The sequence below is a fragment of the Suricata suricatta genome, chromosome 1, assembly GCF_006229205.1.
Source record: "Suricata suricatta isolate VVHF042 chromosome 1, meerkat_22Aug2017_6uvM2_HiC, whole genome shotgun sequence".
Taxonomy (NCBI): Eukaryota; Metazoa; Chordata; class Mammalia; order Carnivora; family Herpestidae; genus Suricata; species Suricata suricatta.
In genome coordinates this window covers 119,884,937-119,895,172 of record NC_043700.1, presented here as the reverse complement: position 1 = coordinate 119,895,172, position 10,236 = coordinate 119,884,937, and the positions used below count along the sequence as shown (strand labels likewise).

The following is a 10,236-nucleotide window of genomic DNA, read 5'->3' as shown; positions in this document are numbered from 1 at the left end:
CTGGTAGAAGGAAAATCTGCCCCCCCCCACCCTTTCCCTATTTTAGGGGCAGTCCAAGAGCAGCTAACTATGGTAACAAAGACCAAACACTTTCCATGCAGAGCTCTCATAGTAGTAGCCACAGTAGTAGTAGAATATTAAAGTAAATTAATATGTATTAATTTATAATGCTTCCATTAACCTTGACAGATACTCTGAAAGGTAATGAAGTTCTGTTATCCTGGCTGAGAAAGCAGAGGTTCAAGGAAGAGTCTCAGTCCATTTGGGCTGCCATAACAAAATACCATATACTGGGTGGCTAGTAAACAGCAGGAATTTATTTCTCACAGTTCTGGAGGATGCAAGTTCAAGATCAGGGTACCAACTTGGTCAGGTGAGGGTTCTCTTCCAGACCACAGACTTCTTACTGTATCCTCATATGGTGGAAGGGGCCAGGGAGCTGCAGGATCATTTTTAAAAAGAATCTCATTCATAAATACTCCACTTCATGACCTAATCACCCCCACCTCACCTAAAAATGACCATGACCTTTGGTGGTTAGGATTTCAACATATGAATTTGGAATTGGGGGAAGGGGGGACACTTCAGATCACAGCACTTAGCAAATGTATCCAATGTCACTGCATAGTAAGTGGCAGAGCAAAAATCTAAACCTGTATTTGTCAGATTCCAATGTCCATGCTTTCCACTAAATGCCTTAGCCCACAGCCAAATTAAACTACTGCTATTCTTTCAATATTCTGGTTCAGATATCCTTGCTCTGTATGTGCTCAGACCACTTTCACCTTTCTGTAACGCTTTCTCTCACCTTAACTCTCTCCAGATGATTATCCACCCCCCCTTTTTTTTACTAGTGTGTCTGAAACTTGTGTCTTTTATCTTATCACACTTCAATATAATTATTTCCTTACATTGGTATTTCACTACCCTATAAACTCTTTGAGGACAAAGTATTCACTCCATTTCCTTGTAAAAATTTGTTATTCTGACACCCCAATTATAGATATTTTCAGAGAAGGGAGAAATTTAAATTTTTTATAGCCCATTAGGGTCTTAGGTAAAAGAAAAAAAATGGAAGCAGGAATTAATAATTACCTTACAGGGTTATTCTGAAGACAAAACCAGTGGTTCTAAAACCTAATCCTATATTGGAATCCCCTTACAAAATCAGGATAATGTAAGTATCTAGATCGGATGCCACACCTTCTGATTCATAATCTGTAAATATGAAGCTCATGAATTTGCATGTATGTAGATCCCCAGGAGATCTACACTGAACAACTAGATTTGGCAATCAGAGTTTAATGTTATAAACTATACAATCCCTCAGCACAGTGTGTAGCCTATGAGAATGCTCAATAAATGATAACACCTTACAAATGTCATACCACTTTGTAATTTCTAAAATACTCACACCAGAATTATCCTGCTTCAAAACAAGATAAGGATCAATATTAATCTCCATTGCCACAAATTATTCAGCATATGCTAATCACTTAAATGCTGTCTTCTTCAAATGAAATTAGAGATGGAAACCTCTTAAAAAATAAGGTCTTTTTTAGTCAGAAAAATATCCATCTCTTCTTCCAATAACATGTTGTCTATGATGACTTTCAACTTTGGGTAATTGGATCTCTTCTTTCCTTAGATGGTATTCAGATCCATTGGCATTAGAAGGATTGAAAAAAAAAGAGTGCCGGTTAGGCAAACACACTTCTGTTACAAGAGCTATGCTTGGGGAAGATAAAAGAACATTTTTCATGAGGAGAGTCCTAACTTGTACCTTGAAAGAAGGAAGAATCCCAAACAATTGACAAAAGTTGCTGCTAGAAATCTGACACCAAATTATGCAATCCCTGCTCATTTCCTGGTGCAACTCCAGAAAGTGCTGAACAAATTCTTCCAAGTTTTTACACCTGGAAGGCCCAGAAGGGGAGTCTAGATGTATTACTAAAGTGGTAAGTGACCCTTGTCAATAAACAACTATAGAAATAAGTCAGTGAGACACATAAAAAAATAATAATAAGTAGTAGGTTTGGTGGCATATAGGTAGTAGAAAGAAACTTACTATACTTCTGATAGGGGTGGATAATCTCAACATTATAAACCCAACAGTTAACAACTGTGATGGGGGGTGCCTGGGGCTCAGCTGGTTGACTGTCCAACTCTTGATTGTGACTCATGATCCCAGGGTCATGGGATGGAGCCCACATCGGGCTCTGCGTTCAGCGTGGAGCCTGCTTAATATTCTTTTCTCTCTCTTTCTCTCTCTCTCTCTCTCTGTCTGTCTTTCTCCCCCTCTGCCCCTCACTTCTGCTTGCATATGTACATTCTCTCTCTCTCTCCTCTAAGATCAAAAGAAAAAAAATTTAAAGTGTGATGAAAACTACCAAAGCAATGTACCAGGTGGCAAAAAAAGGCATAGGTGCAAAAATCACATCATAGTAGAAGTAGGTTTTAATCTGGGGCTTTAGTGGAAGTTATCCCATAAGTAGTGTCCAGGTCCCTTGGAAATCCTTAACAGTGTCAAGTTCTCAAGTTCTAACCAGCAGTCTCCCACATGGGCAACAGTGGGATGCAACATTGCATCAAATGATCTAACAAATTACATGTGTAATTTAATATGAAATGTTTAACTGTTTGATTTATTAATTTAATCTGAACTGTGTAAGTGAATTTTATATTATTAGACTTGTAATTTTAACCAGAAAACTATAAAATACTTAACTTTGTAGACATTTTTTAAATTTTATTTTTTTCTTTTATAGTTTAATGTCAAGTTGGTTTCCATGTAACACCAGTGATCTTCTCCACAAGTGCCCTCCTCAATGCCCATCACCATCCCCTTCCTATCTCCCCCTATCCTATCAGCCCTCAGTTTGATCTCAGTATTCAAGAGTCTCTCATGGTTTGCCTCCCTCCCTCTCTCCAACTATTTTCCCCCTTCCCCTCCCCCATGGTTCTCTGTTAAGTTTCTCCTATTCCACTTATGAGTGAAAACATATGGTATCTGTCCTTCTCCCCTGACGTATTTCACTTAGCATAACACCCTCGAGTTCCATCCATGTTGTTACAAATGGGCAGATTTCATTCTTTCTCATTGCCATGTAATACTCCATTGTATATATACCACATCTTCTTGATCCATTCATCAGTTGATGGACATTTAGGCTCTTTCCAGGATTTGGCTATTGTTGAAAGTGCTGCTATGAACATTGGGGTACATGTGCCCCTATGCGTCAGCACTTCTGTATCCCTTGAGATCCCCAGCAGTGCTATTGCTGGGTCATAGCGGAGTTCTATTGTTAAAAAATATGGAACCCTTTATAAATTTGTGTGTTATCCTTCTGCAGGGGCCATGCTAATCTTCTCTGTATCATTCCAATTTTAGTATATGTGCTGCTGAAGTGAGCACTATTTTAAATTTTAAAAGAAAATCGAATAGCAAATCCCTATATTTAAATTTATCCTATTTGTTTGTTCTTTTTTAAAAGTTGACTTACTTGAGAGAGAGAAAGCAAGTGTGAATGAGCAGGGGAGGGGCAGAGAGAGAGGAGAAGAATCCCAAACAGGCCATCTGCACTGTCAGCACAGTGCTGGATGTGGGGCTTGACTTCACGAACAGAGAGATCATGACCTGAGACGAAACCAAAAGTCCAACACTTAACCACTGAGCCACCCATGGGCCCGTAAACTTATCACATTTGTACATAGCGTTCAAATACTTACAAAGATTTGTTGGGTTTGTAAGCCCTCCTTGATGGATTGTTTGAGGTATTTGGGATAATAAAAATGTGAAATTTGTGATTATATTTGGAATGCACAACTTTTTTTTAAGTACAAGTAAGTGTGAATTTTCTGCCACCAGACATTAAAAAGTCAACTGACTATCTTCCAGCAAAATGGTAGGAATATGTCAGCGTTAAAGAGAAAAAAAGACAAGAGAAATGTCTGAGCATTGGTTTTGGAAATGTATCTACTAATTTGCTCTGTTTGGAATGGTTAGTGGTTGGTATTTCTTAAAAGCTTCTGATTCTAGTAACATTGAGTAAAATGTCAAAAATTTCTCTTTTTTTAGATAATATACAAATTTAGTCAAAGTTTCTATTTAGGTAAACAGGAAATCTAATCACAAATTATTTTAATTGTACTTTTAATCACCTAATATGTATTCTTAAAAAATAAATAAAAGAAGGAAGGAAGGAAGGAAGGAAGGGAGAAAGGGAGGGAAAGAAAAAGGAAAAGAAAGGGAAGAGAGACAAAAAGCCAAGATTTCTGTGTTCCAAAGGCATTCAAAGTGTTACCTTTTTATACTTTCCTGTTTTGGAAATATTCATTCACCAAATATTTCTCAGGTGCTCAAGTGCCACGTCCTGTGTTAGATGCTAAAGATATAGCTCAGAGCAGTACAAGTACAGTCTATAACAATGCTGAATTTAAAAAGAACTCAAGTTATAATAGGATAGACTAACAAAGTACAAAAGCAGATAGATATTAACTTTTCTAATTAATTTAAAAGATCTCTTAAGTATGTTTTAATTATGTACTTTGCCAAACTTCACTACATCCTAATAGATATACTGAATTTAAAAGGTAGATGTGGAAAAAATAATATTCTATTACAATAAATGCCTTATAGCTGAATGTTTAAAATAAACATTTCCATATTTTAGTCCTAGAGGCTCGTTCAGACTAGTTGTTACTGAACATAGGGACAAATATAACAAAGCCGACTAATTTTGCTCTTTAGGGAAATGGTTTTTTAAATGATCATGACTACTGTAGTTTAAGAACTATAAATTTGGATAAATCCAAAGGACTAAAATTCTTACTTCTAATCCATGAATATTAAGTCTGAAACTATTTTTAGCCTATTCTATGCAATTTTGAAAATGCTTTCTACAAGGATTATCACATTTAACAGATATAGACAAAAAGATTTGAAATCCAGGAGCCATTCCTGACTGGTTCCTTTTTTCTGCCTCAATCCCTCAACAACATTGCTTTAAACACCACTCAGCAAAAATTAATTAATTAATTAAACACCACTTAGCATACTGAAGTTGTACTGATTCATTTATCTTTTGTTACCATGGTTCATTTTTTTCTCATGTTGTAACTCTGTTTCCTTTTACTCTGTTGCTCTGCCCTCCTAGCCTTTGATCAAGAATGGTACATTAAAATTTTTTGCTTACCTTTCAGGTGTCTCTCAAATAAGACTATTTTTTCATTCAAATTCAAAGATCCAGTTGGGTTTCTGTGGAGCTGAAATGCTTACCGGAGCCTCCCCACTGGCTCTACCATCTCCAGGCTGCATCCCACTTTTCAAATCATTCCTTCATTGTGTTTGTGAAGACAGCGGCAGGACTGACTATCACCAAACATTGGGTGCCTTCTGGTCCCAGTACTCCCTGTCCCATCTCTGGGACACTTGCAAAAATAGCACCAAGCTCACCTTCTATCTGTGTTTTCTGCTGCTTAGTGAGCTATCATTACTCTTCAATTTCTTCCTTCGTCCTTGGAGGATGTCTCAGAGAGCTTGGCTTTATCTTGCAGGATCTGATATTACACACTGCCAGTCCACAAAAACTTAGAGCACCTCCATCTGGCTCTGATTCATATCTGTTGGCTACTATCTAGTTTAAAAACATACAGAGGTTTTTTTTTTTTTTCCTATTCACGGCCACATGATCAGAAATCCAAATAAAAGCAAGCAGCATGAATTACCTTATTGATAACAATGATGAGACAGAAAGGTACGTGTAGTAACTCTTAGGGTGATCAAATACATCTGAAGGTCCTAGCTATACTTGTTTTCCATCTATCAGTGGCTCTTCATATGCTCCAATTCAAAGCAGAGTTTAATCTGAATGTCTCAAAATCAATGACTCAGCTTTAATTGCAATCTCTAGTATAATTCCCTGTCATAGGCAATTACCAAGATACTATAGAATTGGTTAGGACACACTGATAACCAGTTTATATACGTTCTCTTTGTTTTTTAATGTTTATTTTTGAGAGAGAGCATAAGCAAGGGAGGGGCAGAGAAAAAAAGGAAACAGAGGATCTGAAGTTGGCTCTCCGCTGACAGCAGAGAGCCCGATGTGGGGCTCAGTTTCACAAACTGTGAGATCACTACCTGAGCAGAAGTCAGATGCTTAAAGGACTGAGCCATCCAGATGCCCCTATGTTCTTTAATACCTTTTGTGCTTGATTTCCTTTTTTATTTTAATTTTATGGCAGATGCGCAGCATTTTGGATGCTCAGGGTCTACTTTATTTCATGAATACTAATATTGTATTTTTACTGCCACCCTTCCTGTTTGCTATAGATATCTGCACAGTGTTTAATAAAGGCAAATTGAATAAAGGTGGATTAACACTTTTAAGCTACCAGGATGCCTTTCTGGTTCGGTAGAGCTATAATTGTCTCACTCTTTAAAGCTGCATTTCTGCTCAACCACAGTTTTGATCTCAAACCCATACAGTTAGCCCTGTGTGAAAGACAAAATATATCTGATAATTAAGGAGATGGTTTTATTCAAGCTACTGTGCTAGGGAGAACATTTATTAATTAGGAACCTCTCAAGGAAAGGGACATGGGACCAGGGATTTTACAGAGGCAGATAAACAAGAAAGTGTTTGAGGAAGGATGGAGATGGGTCTTACCAAGGACTATGTGACGGTAGGGTAGTCTTTTATGGTTAGTCACTTTTTAGAACACAAACGAGTGGAAAGGAAGGGTCCTGACTGCTGCTGGTTTCCAGAAACACAGGGCTCAGACAGAGTTGACCACTGTCAAGACAATGGCGATTATTCAAGACACATGAATATCATTCATCCTGAACAACTCAAAGCTGACCGTAAGCCCCTTGGCTTATTGGGGTGAAGCAAGGACTAAGAAATAGTCTCTCGGGGATTCTCGTTAGCTCTGGTTCCTATAAACTTGGTGAGACCATCTGTTGAGAGTTGGTGGCAAATGTCAATTCTTTTAGTCTTGGAGGTTTTAAAGACTTCAGCATCCTAAAAAGGGGACGCTTAAAAGGAAAAGGGAAATATTAGTATAGAAGTTTGTATTAAAATTAAAAAAAAAAAAACAGGAGCTGAAGCCTGAGGGTGACCAGTATAGTGGATTCCAAGAATCTTTTGGTAATGTACCACCATTTGCTGAGTCTCATGCTATCAAACCAGGACCTAGGTGCTCTTGGTGATGCTGCCTACAGTCTTGGTTACATCTTATAGAAAGGTAGTAAAGGTATGCTTGACCCAGGCATCTCTCTGGACTTCCTTAGTGGCTCAGACAATGACTTGTCCAGGGAGAAATCTGGACTCTGCATGGGCTATTGCAGTAGTGAGTTCAAGACTCATGTCAGGCCATGGGGCTTCAGCTTGCACAGCTTCTTTTTATCCTATGGAATGAGTCTGCTTCAAGGCAGCTTCGAGTCCTGGGGAGCTGGACAGTCAGGTCTCAGCCCTCCATGGTGCTGAATCAGGCAGAAGGGAGAAAAATTGGAAACAGTATGGATGGCAATAGCCAGATATTACAGGAAAGTTGAATTTTAAATTTGGTAAGAATTTATAATTTGAGCAATGTAACTGAATCCAGTCCAATTTGCAGGTAGGTACTAAAACTGATTTTTCCACAGGGCAGGGGTGGAAGCCATTTAAGTCCCTGCCAGACAGAGGGGGCGGGGGGTGGGGACAAAGGATCTGAAGTGGCCTCTGTGCTGACAGCAAAGAGCCTGATGTGGGGCTTGAACTCATGAACTGTGAGATCATGACCTGAGCCAAAGTTGGATGCTTAACCGACTGAGCCACCCAGGCACCCCAAGAAAGATTATTTTTGATCACAAAATAAAACAGGTATAATTCAATTTAGCCTGATTATTTAAACAGGTATAGAAATAATGGCAACTTATAATTTAGACCATTTTAAATTTGCTTTGCAAGAAATTTTCATTAAAAAAATCTCATATTAGATTTTTTAAAGGCCTCTTGAGGCTAGGAAGCCAAGCCAAGAAACTGCTATTAACTTTCACCTGCAGTAGTTATAAATTTGGGTTAATTCTTCTCATCTCAAGACCCCCAAAATAACCTTAGATTCTTGAACTTACTGGAAGCAACTTTCCTTACCCACCTATAAGGCAGAGAACACTGTAGGCCGGGTATCAGACTACTTTTCCCACATGTGCTTCGTAAGAATTGCTCCATAAACATTTTAGTTCCTTAAAAGTGCCTGGTCATATACAGCAAATGAACATCCTTCTCAAATATGATACTCCAGGCAAGGTCTCCATTGTAAAACCAGTCCTTCCAATGACGTTCTGGTAACAAGGGAGAAAGATTCTTCTTGAGCCTATGCAAATAATTATATTGCTATTAAAATAAGAATATACAGTAATAGTTTCTAAATTCTAGAGGGGCCAGACAGGAAGAAAAAGATCATTTATAAATGTATTTCTGTTTTCAAAAAGCAGAAAATTGTTATGAGTCATAAATAGCTTATGAGAAAAGAGGAAGCAGTTCCTTATATACACAAAAAAATGGAACATTAAAATACCAATATTCCAAACAAAAGCTACAATTATCTCTCATTAGTTTATTCAGTCCTATGTAATTATTCTTGTCCTGCTCAGTCTTGGGTTAGCAGTCTCATGAGCCCAAATGCTTTATGACAGGTTCTGGAAATCCTGACTCAGTCTACCAGTACGCTCTCCAAGTTGTTTAGGTGACACCATCAGAAGCCTGCACCCAAAAAGACCTGCATCATCTTTTTTCACAGAGCACTGAGACAGCCCTTTGTGTTCAGTCCTACAGTATTCAAGGCTGTAGTTGATTGTCAGAGTTTCAGGAAAGCATTAGAAAAAAATAAAACACTCTGTAATGGCAGACTTAAAATGGCTATGATACAATTATAACTGGTAATTTTCCATAGGGAAAGATCCGATGAGAGTTCTTTAACAAGAAGAGCACAGCTGACAAGGAAATGTAGTTGTTTCTGTTGTATGCAAAACAAGATACTGCAGTCAACTAAAAAAAGTTTTAGTTTTTTATTTTTTATAAGTTTATTTATTTTGAAAGAGAAAGAGAGCATGTGAATGGGGAGAGGGGCAGAGAGACAGCGAGAGAGAGAATCCCAAGCAGGTTTTGCCCTGTCAAGGCAAAGCCTGATGTGGCTGAATCTCACAAACCAGGAGATCATGACCTGAGCAGAGATCCAAGAGTCAGGTGCTTAACCAACTGAGCCACCCAGGTTTCCCCTAAGAAAAGTTTTAAACAAAATATCTATAAACAAAATTATTAATAATTAACCTATATTCAAAGAAGAGTAGTTATTACATTTAATTTATGAAAATGGCTAAACATAATCTCTACAAAGAAAAGATTTTGGATATAATATACACTAATTGTGAGACATACTATACCATGAATACACCAAGCACATAGAACACAAGAATAGGGGTGCTTTAGTGGCTCAGTCGATTAAGTGTTCAGCTTTGGCTCAGGTCATGATCTCAAGGTTCATGAGTTTGAGTACTGCATCAGGCTCTGAACTGGTGGTGCAGAGCCTGACTGGGATTCTTTCTCTCTTTCTCTCTCTCTCTGCCCCTTCCCCACTTTTGCTCCGTCTCAAAATAAATAAACTTAAAAAAAATAGAACACAACAGGAATGTATCAAGAATTATCAATTAAAGGATTCTATAACTATGTCATCTGTATGTTCATATAACTCCATAGGTAAGTGATGTGAAGCCCCAGTTGAAAACCGTTTGCCTAGAAGATGCTAGATTCAAATTAAAGAAGTGGGGCACCTGAGTGGCTCAGTTGGTTAAGCCTCTGACTTCAGCTCAGGTCATAACCTCACAGTTCGCGGGTTTGAGCTGTCAGCTCAGAGCCTGGAGCCTGCTTCGGATTGTCTCGGTGCCTCCCCCATTCATGCTCTGTTTCTCTCTGTCTCAATAATAAATAAACATCAAATGACATATCAGATAAAGGGCTAATATCGAAAATGTACAAGGAACTCACCAAACTTCACAATCACAAAACAAATAATCCAGTGAAGAAATGGGCAGAAGATATGAACAGACACGTCTCCAAAGAGGACATCCAAATGGCCTGCAGACACATAAAATGATGCTCAACATCACTCATCATCAGGGAAACACAAATCAAAACCACACTGAGATACCACCTCACACCAGTCAGAGTGGCTAAAATGAACAAAGCAAAAGACTAC

General features: G+C 38.2%; 2 long non-coding RNA genes and 1 other non-coding gene across 3 annotated transcripts; all 3 read right to left on the bottom strand.

Moving 5' to 3' along the window:
• Positions 1–295: 295 nt before the first annotated feature.
• On the bottom strand, positions 296–1,605 carry LOC115278908. The gene is made up of 2 exons (XR_003903120.1): positions 1,415–1,605; positions 296–439 (listed from the first exon to the last, which is right to left on the bottom strand). It is a non-coding gene; the product is annotated as an uncharacterized LOC115278908 (long non-coding RNA).
• A 1,703-nt stretch (positions 1,606–3,308) lies between these two features.
• On the bottom strand, positions 3,309–3,415 carry LOC115303130. The gene has a single exon (XR_003913846.1). It is a non-coding gene; the product is annotated as a U6 spliceosomal RNA (small nuclear RNA).
• A 3,101-nt stretch (positions 3,416–6,516) lies between these two features.
• Positions 6,517–8,329, bottom strand: LOC115295140. Its single transcript, XR_003910355.1, has 2 exons — positions 8,137–8,329; positions 6,517–7,036 (listed from the first exon to the last, which is right to left on the bottom strand). It is a non-coding gene; the product is annotated as an uncharacterized LOC115295140 (long non-coding RNA).
• Between the last annotated feature and the right edge of the window lie 1,907 nt (positions 8,330–10,236).